Source organism: Sinohyriopsis cumingii, chromosome 14 (genome assembly GCF_028554795.1).
Source record: "Sinohyriopsis cumingii isolate HCF-2022 chromosome 14, ASM2855479v2, whole genome shotgun sequence".
NCBI classification, from domain to species: Eukaryota; Metazoa; Mollusca; class Bivalvia; order Unionida; family Unionidae; genus Sinohyriopsis; species Sinohyriopsis cumingii.
The window spans coordinates 107537476-107552807 of record NC_142974.1 but is presented as its reverse complement, the minus strand read 5'-3'; the positions used below and the strand labels follow the sequence as shown (position 1 = coordinate 107552807).

Sequence of the window (15332 nt, the reverse complement as noted above, 5' to 3'; positions counted from 1 at the left end):
GTTATATGCCGATTTGAAAGTATTGGTCGAAAATAGATGTGTCCCATATATATCTCATCATCACCTCATTTACCGACAAATCCACAATCAGTTCAGGTATAAATCAGCTACGCTGTGATTGCACGTTAGAAAAACACATGTTGAAGGTTTGGTGCATTCAAAGCGTTTGTGTGTGTGCAGAAAGTGAGAGAGAGAATCGGGGTATGATCACGAAATCGAGTCTATAGCGCACTCAGGATTATTCTGCAACTGCGACAAAGTTGAGGTAATAATTGTGTCTACATATAGTCACTGCACTACGGTGGCCAACACTTATAAGTCAATTACAAGCAGGTATGTTCCATTCGTCGTTGATAATCAAACTAATTTAATCGTTCGATGATGTCAGCTTCAGCATCCAATCTTTCACCGATTTAAATCACATCCTGCTCATAAATGAACCATCTGCATTGATTATCAAACAGTTCTAAGGACAAAGAATTACATACGCAGGTTCATACTATGTACTTTCTTGGTGAACTAGAACTGGTGCGTGAATACTTTTTCCTACTTTGCTAGCAAAGTAATGAGCCCCGGTGTTTCTATTTATTTATGTTGTGCTAGATAATACATATTTATCTGATGACAAAGACGTTGTTGATTTAAACACAAGCTGTTGATATGTCTAAATTATTTCCGCATTAAGCATTAGATATGTACATGGAAGTTTGCTCTCTATATTTTTCAGCTCATGTCTTACAGTGTATTAGTTTGACAACTCACGTGACGTAGAATAAATACGTCTTTGTCAACAGCCCATTAAAACGGCACGATGGCCACAGCAAGATCACAAGAAGCTATATGCAGTCTCGTTGAAGATAGGACTCTGACACTAGAAGCTGAAGGTATGTAATAAGTCATTTCAAACAACCTAGATGATTTTTAATAATATATCAATACGAATACATGATATTCCAAGATGTAAGCACTAATATTAAGTACAAAAAGCCTGATCATCGAAGCCCCGTGTAGTATATTCCTCCAAATCGGGATGAAATTATAATCTTCTTTGGCAATATTTTCCGTAGCGACTCAGAAGCCGTGTCAGGCAGACTAACATATCTGATTTATCTTTGAACGAACAATAATTACTGTACGCCCTGTTCAAAAGCTATGTTGCCCGATGTTTCTTCTACTTTGTGAAAATTTAATGGGTTCTGATTAAACACCTTATTGTCTGATGTTTCCAAAAATGAGTGAACACTATTGTGTCCCCTGCTCAGAAGATTTTGTTGTCTGATGTTTCTAAAACTGAGTGAACATTACTATGCGCCCTATTTAAAAGACTGTGTTGTCTGATGCTACTAAAATTGTGTAAAAGTTCCTGCATGCCCTGATAAAAAGAACGTGTTGGCTGATGTTCAGGCGGACTTGACTAAAAGGATTTGATTTATAAGAGTTTTGCTTTAAAAAATGAATATATTTGACAGTTAAAATGATTGTGGATACATTACAAAAATGTAAAACCAGATATTCTTTATGATACTCTCCAAGTGTCGTTAAAAATTCTGCAGATTTGTTCATTTGAGTTAATGGTAAAATCAAACTAAATTTAAAATATTTCATTCCACCGTTTCAGATAAATATGCATTGATGTGCCTATTGCATCCGTGCGAAGTGCTTTAGAACTGTGTGTACAGTGTCGATGATGTGGGCTTCAGAATTGTGTGTACAGTGCCCATGACATTGGCTTTAGAACTGTGTATACAGTGTGCATGACATTGGCTTTAGGACCGTGTAAACAGTGTCCATGACAAGGGATTTAGAGCTGTGCCTACAGTGTCCTTGACATGGCCTTTATAACTTGTATACAGTATTCATGACATGGGCTTTAGAACTGTGTATACAGTGTCCATGATATTGGTTTTTGAGTTGTGTATACAGTGTGCATGACATTGACTTTAGTTCTTTGTGTACAGTGTCCATGACATTGGCGTTAGAAGTGTGTAAGCAGTGTCCATGCTTTTGGCTTCAGAACTGCGCATGCGGTGTCAATGCCATTGGCTTTAGAACTGTGTAAATAGTGTGCAAGGCATGGGCCACATAACTGTGTATACTGGGTTCATGACAAGGGCTTTATAACTGTGTATACAGTGTTCATGACATGGGCTTTAGAACTGTGTATACAGTTTGCATGACAAGGGCTTTTGAACTGTGTCAACATTATGCATCACATGGGCTTCATTTAGAACGGTGTACACAGTGTCCATGACATGGGATTTAGAACGGTGTATACACTGTGCATGACATGGGCCGTATAACTGTGTATACACTGTGCATGACATGGGCTTAAGAACTGTGCATGCAGTGTCCATGCCATGGGCTTTATAACTGTGTAAATCGTGCGCATGTCAAGGGCGTAAGAACTGTTTAAACAGTGTCCATGACAAGGGTTTAGAACTGTGTACACAGTATGCTTGACATGGGCTTTAGAACTGTGTAAACCGTGTCTATAACATTTTCTTAAGAACTGTTTATACAGTGTCCATGAGAAGGCGTTAAAACTGTGAATACAGTGTGTATGGCATTGGCTTTAGAACTGTGTATACAGCGTGCATGCCATGGGTTTTAGAACCGTGTATACAGTGTTCATGACAAGGGCTTTAGAACAGTGTATATAGTGGCCATCAAATGCGCTTTAGGACTGTCTATACAGTGTGCATGACATTGGCTTTAGAACTGTGTATACAGTGTCCATGACAATGGCTTTAGAACTGTATATACAGTGTCAATGGCAAGGGCTTTAGAACTGTGTTTACAGTGCCCATGAAAAGGGCTTTAGAACTGTGTAAACAGTGTCCATGACAAGGGTTTTAGAACTGTGTAGAAAGTATCTCTGACAATGGCTTTAAAACTGTGCATACAGTGTCCATGATTTGGTCTTTAAAATTGTTTAAATACTAAGCATGGCATGGGCGTAGGTACTGTGTATACATTGTTTATGACATGGAGTTTATAACTATGTATACAGTTTGTATACAGTTTGCGTGACATTGGCTTTAGAACTGTGTATAAAGTATGATTCAGAAGCGCTTTAGAACTGTGTATACAGCGTGCATGCCATGAGCTTTAGAACAGTGTAGAGAGTGGCCATCACATGCGCTTTAGGACTGTCTGTACAGTGTGCATAACATTTACTATGAAAATTATTATGTGCCCTATTTAAAAGATTGTGTTGTCTGATGCTACTAAAATTAGTAAAAGTTTATGCATGCCCTGATAAAAAGAACGTGTTGGCTGATGTTCAGGCGGACTTGACTAAAAGGATTTGATTTATAAGAGTTTTGCTTTAAAACATTGAATATATTTGACAGCTAAAATGATTGTGGATACATTACAAAAATGTAAAACCAGATATTCTTTATGATACTCTCCAAGTGTCGTTAAAAATTCTGCAGATTTGTTCATTTGAGTTAATGGTAAAATCAAACTAAATTTAAAATATTTCATTCCACCGTTTCAGATAAATATGCATTGAAGTGCCTATTCCATCCGTGCGAAGTGTTTTAGAACTGTGTGTACATTGTCGATGATGTGGGCTTCAGAACTGTGTGTACAGTGCCCATGACATTGGCTTTAGAACTGTGTATACAGTGTGCATGACAAGGGCTTTAGAACTTTGCAAATAGTGTGCATGACAAGGGCTTTAGAACTGTATAAATAGTGTATATGACATTGGCTTTGGAACTGTGTAAGCAGTGTCCATGACAAGGGTGTTAGAACTGAATATACAGTGTCAATGACAATCGCTTTAAACCTGTGCAGACAGTGTCCAAGACATTGGTTTTAAAACTGTGCATACAGTGTCCATGATTTGGTCTTTACAGCAGTGTAAAGAGTATGCATGACATGGGCTTAAGTACTGTGCATACAGTATTTATGACACGGGCTTTAGAACTGTGTATACAGTTTGCGTTACATTGGTTTTTTAACTGTGTATACAGTGTGCATGACAAGGGCTTTATAACTGTGTATGTAGTATCCATGACATGAGCTTTAAACTGTGTATACATTGTGCAAGACAAGGGGTTTAGAACCATTTAAATAATGTATATGACGTTGTCTTTAGAACTGTATACACAGTGTCCATGATTTGGGCTTTAGAGCTGTCTAAATAGTGTGTATGACATTGGCTTAAGAACTTTGTATACAGTGTTTATGATTTGAGCTTTTGAACTGTGTAAAGAGTGTGTATGACATGAGCTTATGAACTGTGTATACAGTGTGCATAATATGGGCTTTATTACTGTGTACACAGTGTCTATGTCACTGGCATTAAATCTTTGTATACAGTGTCCATGACAAGGGCTTTACAGCTGTGTATACAGTGTGCATGATATGGGCTTTTGAGTTGTGTAAACAGTGTGCATGATACGAGCTTTAGAAGTGTTTGCAGTGTTCATGACATGGGATTTAGAACAGTGTATACAGATGTCCATCACAAAGGCTTAAAACTCTGTCATTTGCTTTAGAAGTGTGTGTACCGTGTCCATGACAAGGGTTTTTGAACTGTGTACACAGTGTGTATGACACGGGCTTTAGAAGTGTATGCAGTGTTCAGGACATGGGCTTTAGAACTGTGTATAGTGTCCATGACATGGGCTTTAGAACTGAAGGCAATTGACAGCCACAAACTTAGATCTTTCAAACATCCAGTACTGATATTCATGCCTTGTAAAATATTCACGAATATTTATCATGAGTATTTACCCATTCCATTATAAATTCTAAATATTTCTTGTAGAATATTATTACATTTTTGTAATTAAAGGTTTCGTTATATTGATTTCACAATGACGGTTATTAACTGTTTGACGCACTAGAATGACTAATTTATTGTGATTAGAAATCCACCAACCCCTGTGCACTGATGGTATTAGTGCTCGTGCATCTGTACTTTCTCCAAACACACACAAACACACACTGACACGGAGAGAGACAGAGCGAGAGAGAAAGAGAGAAAAAGAGAGAGTAATGCGATATTTTAACCTTAAGATGAGAAGAAAGCTTTCTGACATATATTCTAGGTTTCCTGAATTTATTTAGAAGCAACCTAGATTAAGAATTGCATGGTAGCCATGTCAAAATGATGCAGTTGTCAACGACAACAAAACAAAAAAAACTAAGAAGGATTGCAAAACTCAAGAACTTGCCCAAATGCAACCTTCGGGCGATAAAGAAATGAGCAGCATAATAAAACCATCCGTGCATAGCGTACGATACAAAAATATAAATGATGATGTCATTATTATTACTATTATTTTATATTATTATTATCATTATTATTATTATTAGTATTATTATTATTATTATTATTATTATTATTTATGAATAAATTGTTACCATCCTAGCTACCATATAATTTTACAAAATTGACTATACTATAATTTCATGAATGGGAATCTCAGATAAAACAAGCTTTGATGTCTAGTTTGCTAGACAATCGAATTATTGTGTTAAAATTCAAAGTTGACGTTTTTAACAACAACGTGAAACGGAGATGTATGCAGTTTCCAACTCAGTTTAGTAACAGTGTGGATTAGAGTCCTGATAGGTACAGTAGAGGTTTCTATAAGCATATTTATGGAAGCTGCAAATGCACCAAATTAATCAAACTTCAAAGAAACTTCTACAATAAATATTTTCACATGACCGATCATTCGACCACCGCCACCACCACAACACCATAAATAACAACCACAAATACTGCTACTACTACTACTACTACTACTACCACTACTACTACTACTACTGCTACTACTGCTACTACTACTACTACTACTAATAATAATAATAAGACAACTTAGAGCCCTTAATATCTGAAAGAGCTATAGGTGCTTTACATCATTAAGTTAACTCATAAGGCCATTAAAACGGCATTCTTACAGACAACATAAAAATATGAAAATGTCTCACAAAGATGATAAAATATCATATAAATCATTTCATCGAATAACAAGAAACATATAAATGGCTTTATAAAAATAACCTAACAGACCCCAAATGAGTTAACAATACAGTTTCAATCTAATAATAATGACCAATGGCTAAAGGTCAAATTTGTTCTTGGTGGTGAAAACGATGCGTATTGAGAGCACTCTTGAATGTTGTCCTAAATTCAATTTTATCATATCGCAAAGAGTATAGAATTTATGTATTATATATTACATTTTTTCAATTTTAACTTTATGCTCCTCTTTCATAAGTGTTTGATCGAAAGTGGTGAGAATTTATTTCTTTCTAATATCAAATATTCTTAACACACTGAATTGATGATGATTATGCCTGAGAAACTTCATTATGCCATTATGATATTATGCGTTACATTTCTTTCAAATTCCAGCTTAGAGCTGCTCCTTCAGAAGCCACGCGGAAAGTGGTGAGAAGTTGTTTCGGGTAAGTATATCAGAATTCAGTCAAAAGTTTTGAACAGGCGAAGTTTCACTCTATAAAAAATTAAACTGTACCCAGTGCAAGCCCATGAAACTACAATTTTAAATTTTCTAAAACATATTTTTCTAAAATGTATATGACGGTTATACTGCCTATCCACTACATAACATCGCGTGAGGAGCTGAATCAGAGCATATAGCATCATGGATTAGACAAAGTTTCCCCTGTCTTCGAAATACCTTTATCATTTGCATATTGCTTGATATGTCCACTAAAACGCGATATATATAAATCACGTGTTGAAGAAAAACTAAACATTTTCAGCGCTTTTTAACAATCACTTAACATGCGTTTTTAAGGACCTACCTTAGTTCAGGAAGGAAACTAATAAGAGTTACTATCGTAGTTCATCTACACTTTCACAAGGATATTGTTCTAATCCATGGTGAACTTTTGGCCAAATCGCCTTTTTAATCAGTTACCTAGACCATTTTCGACGTTCGAGAACTTCAGCTCCGTTTTAAATCGCGAATGTAACATTCTGAAGCCCGATACTTGTGCCAAATTTGGCACATTTTTGTCTCATCCCTCAATACACACATGCTAATTCTGTATTCAATTTAAGCAACTGGGCATCGTTTCGAGATTATGCTGCGTTTTAGGTAACATTTAAGACTGCTAGACTTCTTGTTACATTATTGCAAAATTTAAAAAAAAATATCTTTTAACTAATTAAAATGTCACGTACCTGATGTACTACCTACTAAATGCTGGACACGTTCCTTCGACTAGTGAACTCGCGTTCTTATATAAACTGCCAGCATGGCTGAATGCTTGAAAATATCCGTTTTTGTCTCTTTCGTTTCCTTTTGTTGTTGGCTTCATCTGAAGCGGGTGGTGGGGGTTAGATAACGTTTTGTGTGCGATAGATGCATTTGTCTCTGCGATAGATGCCTTTATATAGTTATATTGGTCATAGAAAGGACAACATATGTAATGGTCCTTTACACATCGGCCGTCGGTCCACCGTTCCTTGACACATTTTTATGTGTTGCCAGTATCGAGTGGTCTACGACGATCACATTTATAGATCACTCATATTTCACCTCTCTATACGTGGAATCTAGTCTCGGATAGGTAAATGTGGGTACGTTATAAGGCTTACCAGTAGCTTCCCGTGGGTCTGTTGTTTTTTCCCGGGGTCTTCTTGGGTTCGTCCTCCAACAAATATACGGGCCGCCATATACAGCCTATCATGTGCGAAGAGAACAAACTAGTAAACCTCGCAAGACCACAACTGATCGTATCCACATTGGGATTTTCACCATGCGACTTCTTATGATGTCTACTTGTTTTATTTAATGGGTAGCAATCTGACTTATATTACATCGCCAAAATGATCACCTTGAAAAATTTGTGTGATTGTCATTCCTCCCGAATGGACGGTCACATTAACATGGGCTTTTCACTACATTAATTCTTATAATATCTAGTCAAACCTGAATGAAAATGGTTATACTATGTAGTGGTTACTCCTTCAGAACGGAAAATCATATCAACATAGTATTTCCACCGGATGACATTTTATGGTAGCTGGTGGGTCTTAGATAATCACGGAGCCATTCCAATATTGAGTATTTCCACAATCGTACCTAATTGAAAATCTTGTTATCGCTGAACTATATCATAATTTTTCTTATCATACAGCAGTACAAAGGAAGAAGTGGTGTCAATTTTAATTTCTGAAAGTTATTTTAAGCTTAAAGAACGTCTGTTGTTCTTCTTTTCTGCAAATCGCTTTAAAAATACCTTGACGATTTAAAGAATACCATCGATTAAGCCTCTAATAACTTGCATTTCTCAACACTTGTTTTAAATGTTCATTTCGTTAAATCATGACGCAATAGCATGGTGCACTCGGTAAAGCATTCATCTGAGATTCAGTAGCATGGTACATTGTAGAATTCAATTACGATGCATTAGCATGGTACACAAAAACATTTAACTGAGATAGAATAGCATGGTACACAGTAGCTTTCAGCTACGACACAGTAGCATGGCACACTGTAACATTCAACTGAGATGCCATAGCATGTCACACCTTAGCATTCAGTTGATTCAAGAACATAGTACATTGTAGCATTCAAATGAAGTGCAATGGCATGGAACACTGTGACATTTAACTGAGACGCAGTGACATGGTACACTGTAGCAGTCAACTGAGATGCAATGTTAGGCACACCATATCATCCAAATGAAATGCAATAGCATGAAATACTGTTTCATTCAGCTGAGATGCAAAAGCATGGTACACTGCAGCAGTCAACTGAAATGTAAAAGCGTTGGAACACTGTATCATATAAATTAGATGCAATAGCGAGGCACACACTTGTGTTCAGTTGAGATGCAGTAGCTTTTAACTAAGATCCAATGGAATGGTACACACTGTAGCTTTCAAATAAGATCCAGTGTATTGTAACATTCAAATGAGATGCAATGGAATGGTGCACTGTAGCATTCAGCTGAGATGCAGTAGCACGGTAAACTTAGAATCATGTTCTTACTGATAAATGTTATTTCAGTCTTTTATATATTTGATCTTGTTTGGGAAAGACACGTTACTCAAGTTGTCTAATGATTAAATAACCACCAATGACAAGCTATTGACGTAGAGACCAAAATCAATAACAATACATCCGATGGTTTGGTTTTGTATTCTCTATGCCTTAAAGCTGTATAATACCAAATCAAACCGAACCAAGCAAACTAATTGGTCATGGTTGGATATATATATATATATATATATATATATATATATATATATGTATGTATAGTTCACTGTGTGATTGATATACCATGAGATGTATAAATTGTACATTAAAAGGAATCAAGGCTTGCCAAGTTTCCTTTCAATGAAAAATATATACTACGAATGGTGTATCATCGATACAACGTAGATATAATACATTTATTGCATTTATATCACATACAAATACATGTATTTGTCTTGTGAACGGAGTTAAGGCTGACTAGTGGTAATTGTGTATTGACATAGTGAATGAACTCACATCTCTGTCGAGTGCGCCCGCTGTAAAATTTAGTTCTATGCTGTTTTATGGCTATTCACAATCACATTTGCATAATGATAAGTTGATTGCTTTCTATTTTTGTATATCGATTAGATCAATATAAGACACGCTTATGATTTATACATGAAAGACGAAGTTAATTAAAATCTAAGCGAAATGAAATTAGTGGATCTGAAACTTTGACAAACGTTATTACAAGTCCTTGACACTAATGTAATTGTTGGAATACTGCTGCTACCACCAACAGTAATACGTATATCTCGCCACTAATAAGCGAAACAAACACCTTTAAATGTGCATTACATAATAATAATTGCCTGGTGTATCATGATTTAGTCTGAAAAATATTGTACCGTTGAAGTTATTGTTCGAGCCTTAGTAGCATAAAGCCTTATTGGTTAAGGCTCTATATACGGCTACTCAGGAAAACACTGGAGAAGAGTTTATCGGTCAAGGAGATGTGAACGACATTATCACTTTTCGAAGTCAGTATACATGCATGTAGTTAAATTAATACACCATATTTAGTTTGCTAATAGGTTATCTCTAAAAGCAAATTCATTTTTAAACCCAGACCGTCTATTTTGCTAGCTACTTACACTTTACAGTGGCAGTTAGTAAGGTATATCAGTATCTAATTTCTGTTTTACACATGAATCGGTACATATAACTCAATTTACTGAAGTACAGAATTCTATATATTTTTGGAACTCAGCTGTAATATCGCACGCATTAATAACATGAAACCCATTCACCCAACCAAGTCCGACGTTGATATATTGCTCTCAGAATAGTTCGCCAGGTATGTGTCGTCCAACATTATCCTGATTTCGATTAAGGTAGAGACTTTGGGGACGCCATTTTAAGGGTTTGGATTTGTTTGTAATCTCAAAGTGAAAAGCAGTTTTATTTTGTAATCTATATGTTAAAAAGGTTCGTGAATGAGCTCCGTCCTTATTAATCATTATATGCGTTTATGTTAAGCTCGTGTTAGGAAAAAAGATCGATTAATTCTATATGACTTAAGTAAGACGTTCTCATACTGGTACATATACCCTGAATATTACAATTACTACACGTTGCGTCTAGCAGTAGACTGGTATTCAGTTTGTAAAACAAATAGTGGAAATCTTCTCTTATACATTATGGATGGATGCACACGAAATGATTTACACAGACGATACGACGAAGAACTCACGAAGATGGCTGAGTACATTGCAGCGGACAAACCCTCATACTAAGGAATTGCCGAGGTTTACTTGTAAATAAAGTACATGTATATAACAAACAAGTTATCATTGTCGGTTTCTAATTTCATGCACAAATATTATCACCACCACCACCAGTATCATCACAAAACGTCACTACTACGATACTGTCAGTAAAGGTATCAGTTGCCAACGCTATTATTGCCTCGTAAACAAAAGCACACTGACCATTAGTAGTTGTGACTATGTTTTGATCATACGCCAAAAGGTGACTTGAATTTAATACTAGAAACAGCGGCAACAGTACGGTGGTGGACGTTTTGGTCAGAGAAGAAGGAGAAAAATAAGAAAAGGCAACATGAGGATTTCAGCTAACAGTAGTTGTAACTGCTGGCTTGACAAATAGAGAGAAGAAAAAATATATGCAAATACTCGGATTCTTTAAGTCAGATAAATAACTAAAACATTTATGCAAAACCGGGGAGTCTTAGATTACTGAAGTAAAATAAATAAACTTAAAAGATATTCATGCAAACATTGGATTCTTGGAAGACTAAAGTCAAATAAATAAACTGAAAAACAACAATACAATCATGTGTGTTTTAAATTATTGAAAACAAATAAATAAACAAAAAGATATCAACGTAAAATTGAAGTTTGTGATGAAATTTGTATCCTTGTTCATTTTTCCTTCCTATTCCAAATTCTGTGCATTTACCGTCCGCATTGGCTTGAACAAACCACATGAACGAGATACACATATCGCAAACCTTGATGCTATAAAAGGCGATGGGTTAATATTTTGCATGAATGCAAGGAGACGTGTAAGGTAACCTATTCGTAGCGTAGTACAAATTAGACAGGTAAGGCAACCTGTGTGTAACCTAGCTCATTGTTATTCGCTTAAGAATCCTCTAAACTGATGGGTTGGCTTCTTGTAGCAATTAGATTCGCCGGTAAAAGACGGGACAAACCAGATAGCAAACGAATTTGGTAGGCCCATGTAAGATCCTTGATCTAGTTTTAGTCTCGAAGTGAAGAGCAATATTATTTTTTCAACAGAGGCCCAGGTGTCCTGGTGGTATGGGGTGTTCATATTTACAGATTACCGACATATCACCTCAGTATGCGTGAGTTCGAGTCTCAGGCTCGGCCAGCGTGGGTATGTGAAGAAGCTTGCCAGTAACTTCCTGTGGGCTATGTGGTTCTTTCCGGGATGTTTACGGGTTCTTCTTCTACCATATAAATTGGCCGTCATGTATACCTAATAATTTGCTGTAAAATGAAGCTAAACCTTAAACCATAAACAATAAAAACTACGTGTTAAACATCGTCACTGTGACTCAAGTCTGAATAATGTCTACTCTGTCCAAACATTACTTTTAAATCCATCCTTTCAAATGAGTCCCGTCTTAATCCATATCTATATTTGATTATATTAACATTGTGCTAATGTAACTATTCATTACTTTTAAAGGACGTAACTAAAATGTTCACATGCTGTTACATTTGTCCTAAATATTATGTTTCGTACACGTTCCATTAAGCTGTAGGCTGTTGTTCTATTTGTAAAACACAGTGTTAAGCATCTATTTACATTGTGAAAGGATGTGCACGAAATGACATATATGGTCAGCGCGATGCAAATGCATAAAGATTAATGCAAAATATTCAACGGATAAAATCCTCATATAGGAATTGAGATTTACCGATAAATAAATTATGTAGCGGACAGGTCTTGAAAGTTTCATGCAGATTGCAAATATTATCTGACATAAGACCTTACGATCCTGTCACGTTTGATAAGTCCGAGATATAGAGCTATACCGCGGCCTTGTGCTTGATCTCTAAATATTGCCCCGGGGTTATATTGAAATATCACAAGATTAGCATGACCCGCCAGACACTGGAAACTTGCGTTGGCGAAGGCGATAGGTCGCATCACTTAATAAAGTCTTGCCGTTATCACACCTATATGTTAAAGGTTTATTGAAGGATCAAAAGTAAGTCCACGGGTTTACGAGGCGTGTTCTTATCTGCCCAACGTTGACAAACAGCGAGAGGGACATCGTAAGATTAATTTAGTATTCGCCTGGAAAGGATTGCAGATCAAAAGGGTTTACTCCGAGAAAAAGAAGCCACTCGTAATTTGGCGGCAGAACTTGGAAGTGCATTCTAAGGAAAGACATTGCTTCGGAAAGGTCAGTAAGCTATTTGCTCCATTGTTGCAGATTATTACGGCATCATACTTTTAATTATTATTGTCTGTATGTACACGTAATTACTTTCATATATGCGTGAGTTTTAAGGTAAAGAAATGCGTCTGATTAATGTGATATTGTTTAGTATAACGGGATGAGGAATACGTACTGGTGTGATTGAATTTATTGCTACATTATGACGTTTGTTTTAACACACAAGAACGTATTGGTATTTCGATGTGAATGAATGCGTGACCGACGAAATTAATCAGCCATTATCTGATGATATGCTGTGTATAGTGTGAGATGAGAGGGCTAAGGGAAAAGACTGTACCGACCTTGTGTTTTCACAGAGAGCTTTTAGAGGACAGACACCTTTCGGTTCAATTGAGTCCCAAGTCTTCAAGGGTTTAGACGGAATTGAGGCTTTACTCAACAGAAGTGCAGTCGTGGGGGAGAAAGTGGAGACAGAGGAGAAGGAGTCTAGAGAAAGCCGAAGAGGAGGAAAAGGAGCCTAGAGAAAGTCAATGAGGAGGAGAAGGAATTTTGAGAAAGGTCGGGGAGGAAGAGGAGAAGGAATTGAGAGAAATAAGAGAAAAAGGATACAAAAGAAGAGTAAAATTACTAGGGCAGGTGGAAATCAATCTCACAGTGCTAATCAAGTGATGCAATAGGCGTTTTTAGATGGGTTAAGAGGAAGGAGTGTAACTGGAAATTTGAGACATTTGATTATTGAATTGCTATTAAATTGTTATTCATTGAATTTCAACCCTTTGTTGTATATTTAACCATCTAACGGTCGGCATTGCTGACGGGGGGCTCTGAGCTTTATATCCATCTTTACTAAAGTTAACTTCCATCAAAATAGAGCCTGAGTGGGACTTCTATAATAGTTTGAATAAAATATTGGGAGCAGCCCAACCCAGCCATAATCTTCGTCCCAGACCCATATATAGTAAATTGTAGAAACAGCGGAGCAGCAATAGTCTTTGTCATAATCTTCGTCATTAGGGCGAGTAGCATCGTAGAAGTTGTTGTTATGGTGGTCGTAGTTTTTGGTGTAGGGGAACAAGATGAAGAGCGGGGGAAAGGGACTTCAACTCAAGGTAGTTTCATCTACTGGGCTGGCAAATAAAGAGAAATAAAAGATAGATGTAAGTACTGGGGTCGCTGAGGTCAACTAAATAGCAGAAGGACGTGCATGCAAGCTTTGGAATTGTGTTGTATTAACTGACCCCTCATTCATTCTTCCCCGTTCGCCTATTTTTTGTACATTACATGCTTGGATTTACTTGAACAAACCAAATGGAATAGGCATACATATTACAAGAGAAACATAAATTAGTCGCGTAAGGTAACCTATTCACGACCTATCTCGTTGAGCAAAGCTTATGACTTATAACATTCTATGCGGAGTTTGGTTGGATGGTTTATAGCAACGAGATTATGCACGGGGATCATACAAGCAATACATGGTGTACATTCATAAAGGTTAGAGTTTGATCGATTTATATAAATTTTGTACGTATCTGTCTTCTTTTTATGATTATAAATTACACAAAACACAGTTATATTACTTGTGTTCACAAAGAAGGGACTACTATCTAGTCAATGTATTCTGCAGGTATCAGTCTGACTAATCTCAAACACATGTTTACAACAACGGGAAACATTATCTAGTCAGTGTATGAAATGCTCATGGAATTACATTACTGGCGAGGGTATTTACGTACATGGATTTTGTTTAGAAGTTTGATCCTTGTCCTTTTCAGCACTTGTATAACATTATCACTGTATTAGGTTGACAATTCAATTCACTAGTCAACACGTTTTTAGTTACAGTCCATTGAAAAGACACGATGGCCACTGCAAGATCACAACAAGCTACTTTTAATCTGGTCTATGATGGGACACTTGAACTAAAAGGTCTAGAAACGGAAGGTATGTGATAGATAAGTCATACATAATAACCATGATGCTCTTTAGTAACTGTGAATACCCATATGTTGTATTCCTAAATGTACTGAGCTCAGTAGGTTGAAATTATATACCAGCGTCAATATTGTAATAAGCCTAAATCTAGAAGACAGATATTTGTTACTTAAGGTCTTATATATGAATTGAAATGTTTCGGCGAATTTCCAGTTAGCCCCATTGAATAACGTTAATACATAATAAGACATACTGCTTTAGCCGCTACTATGTCGAACTTACATTATTAGTATTATTCTCAGATTTGTTTTCTTCTTTCTATTGATGATAAAGTTACGGTATTAGTATGCATTTTAATATACTGTATTTATTTTGAAAAAAAAGATACATTTTCAGTTGTGATATTTTTTAGAAGGTAACAATTATTACATGTTTCTTCGTTGTCGAACACGTCCAAGGCAGAGTTCTAT

At 36.4% G+C, this 15332-nt stretch overlaps 1 long non-coding RNA gene across 1 annotated transcript in view; it reads left to right on the top strand.

Annotated features, from left to right (window-relative positions):
* LOC149784578 (uncharacterized) overlaps positions 1 to 14871 on the top strand; it is a 34675-nt gene extending 19804 nt beyond the window's left edge. The window contains exons 2-4 of the long non-coding RNA XR_016414168.1: positions 728 to 884; positions 6383 to 6435; positions 14767 to 14871. This is a non-coding gene — a long non-coding RNA (uncharacterized LOC149784578). The remainder of the gene's footprint in view (positions 1 to 727; positions 885 to 6382; positions 6436 to 14766) is intronic.
* Positions 14872 to 15332: the final 461 nt, after the last annotated feature.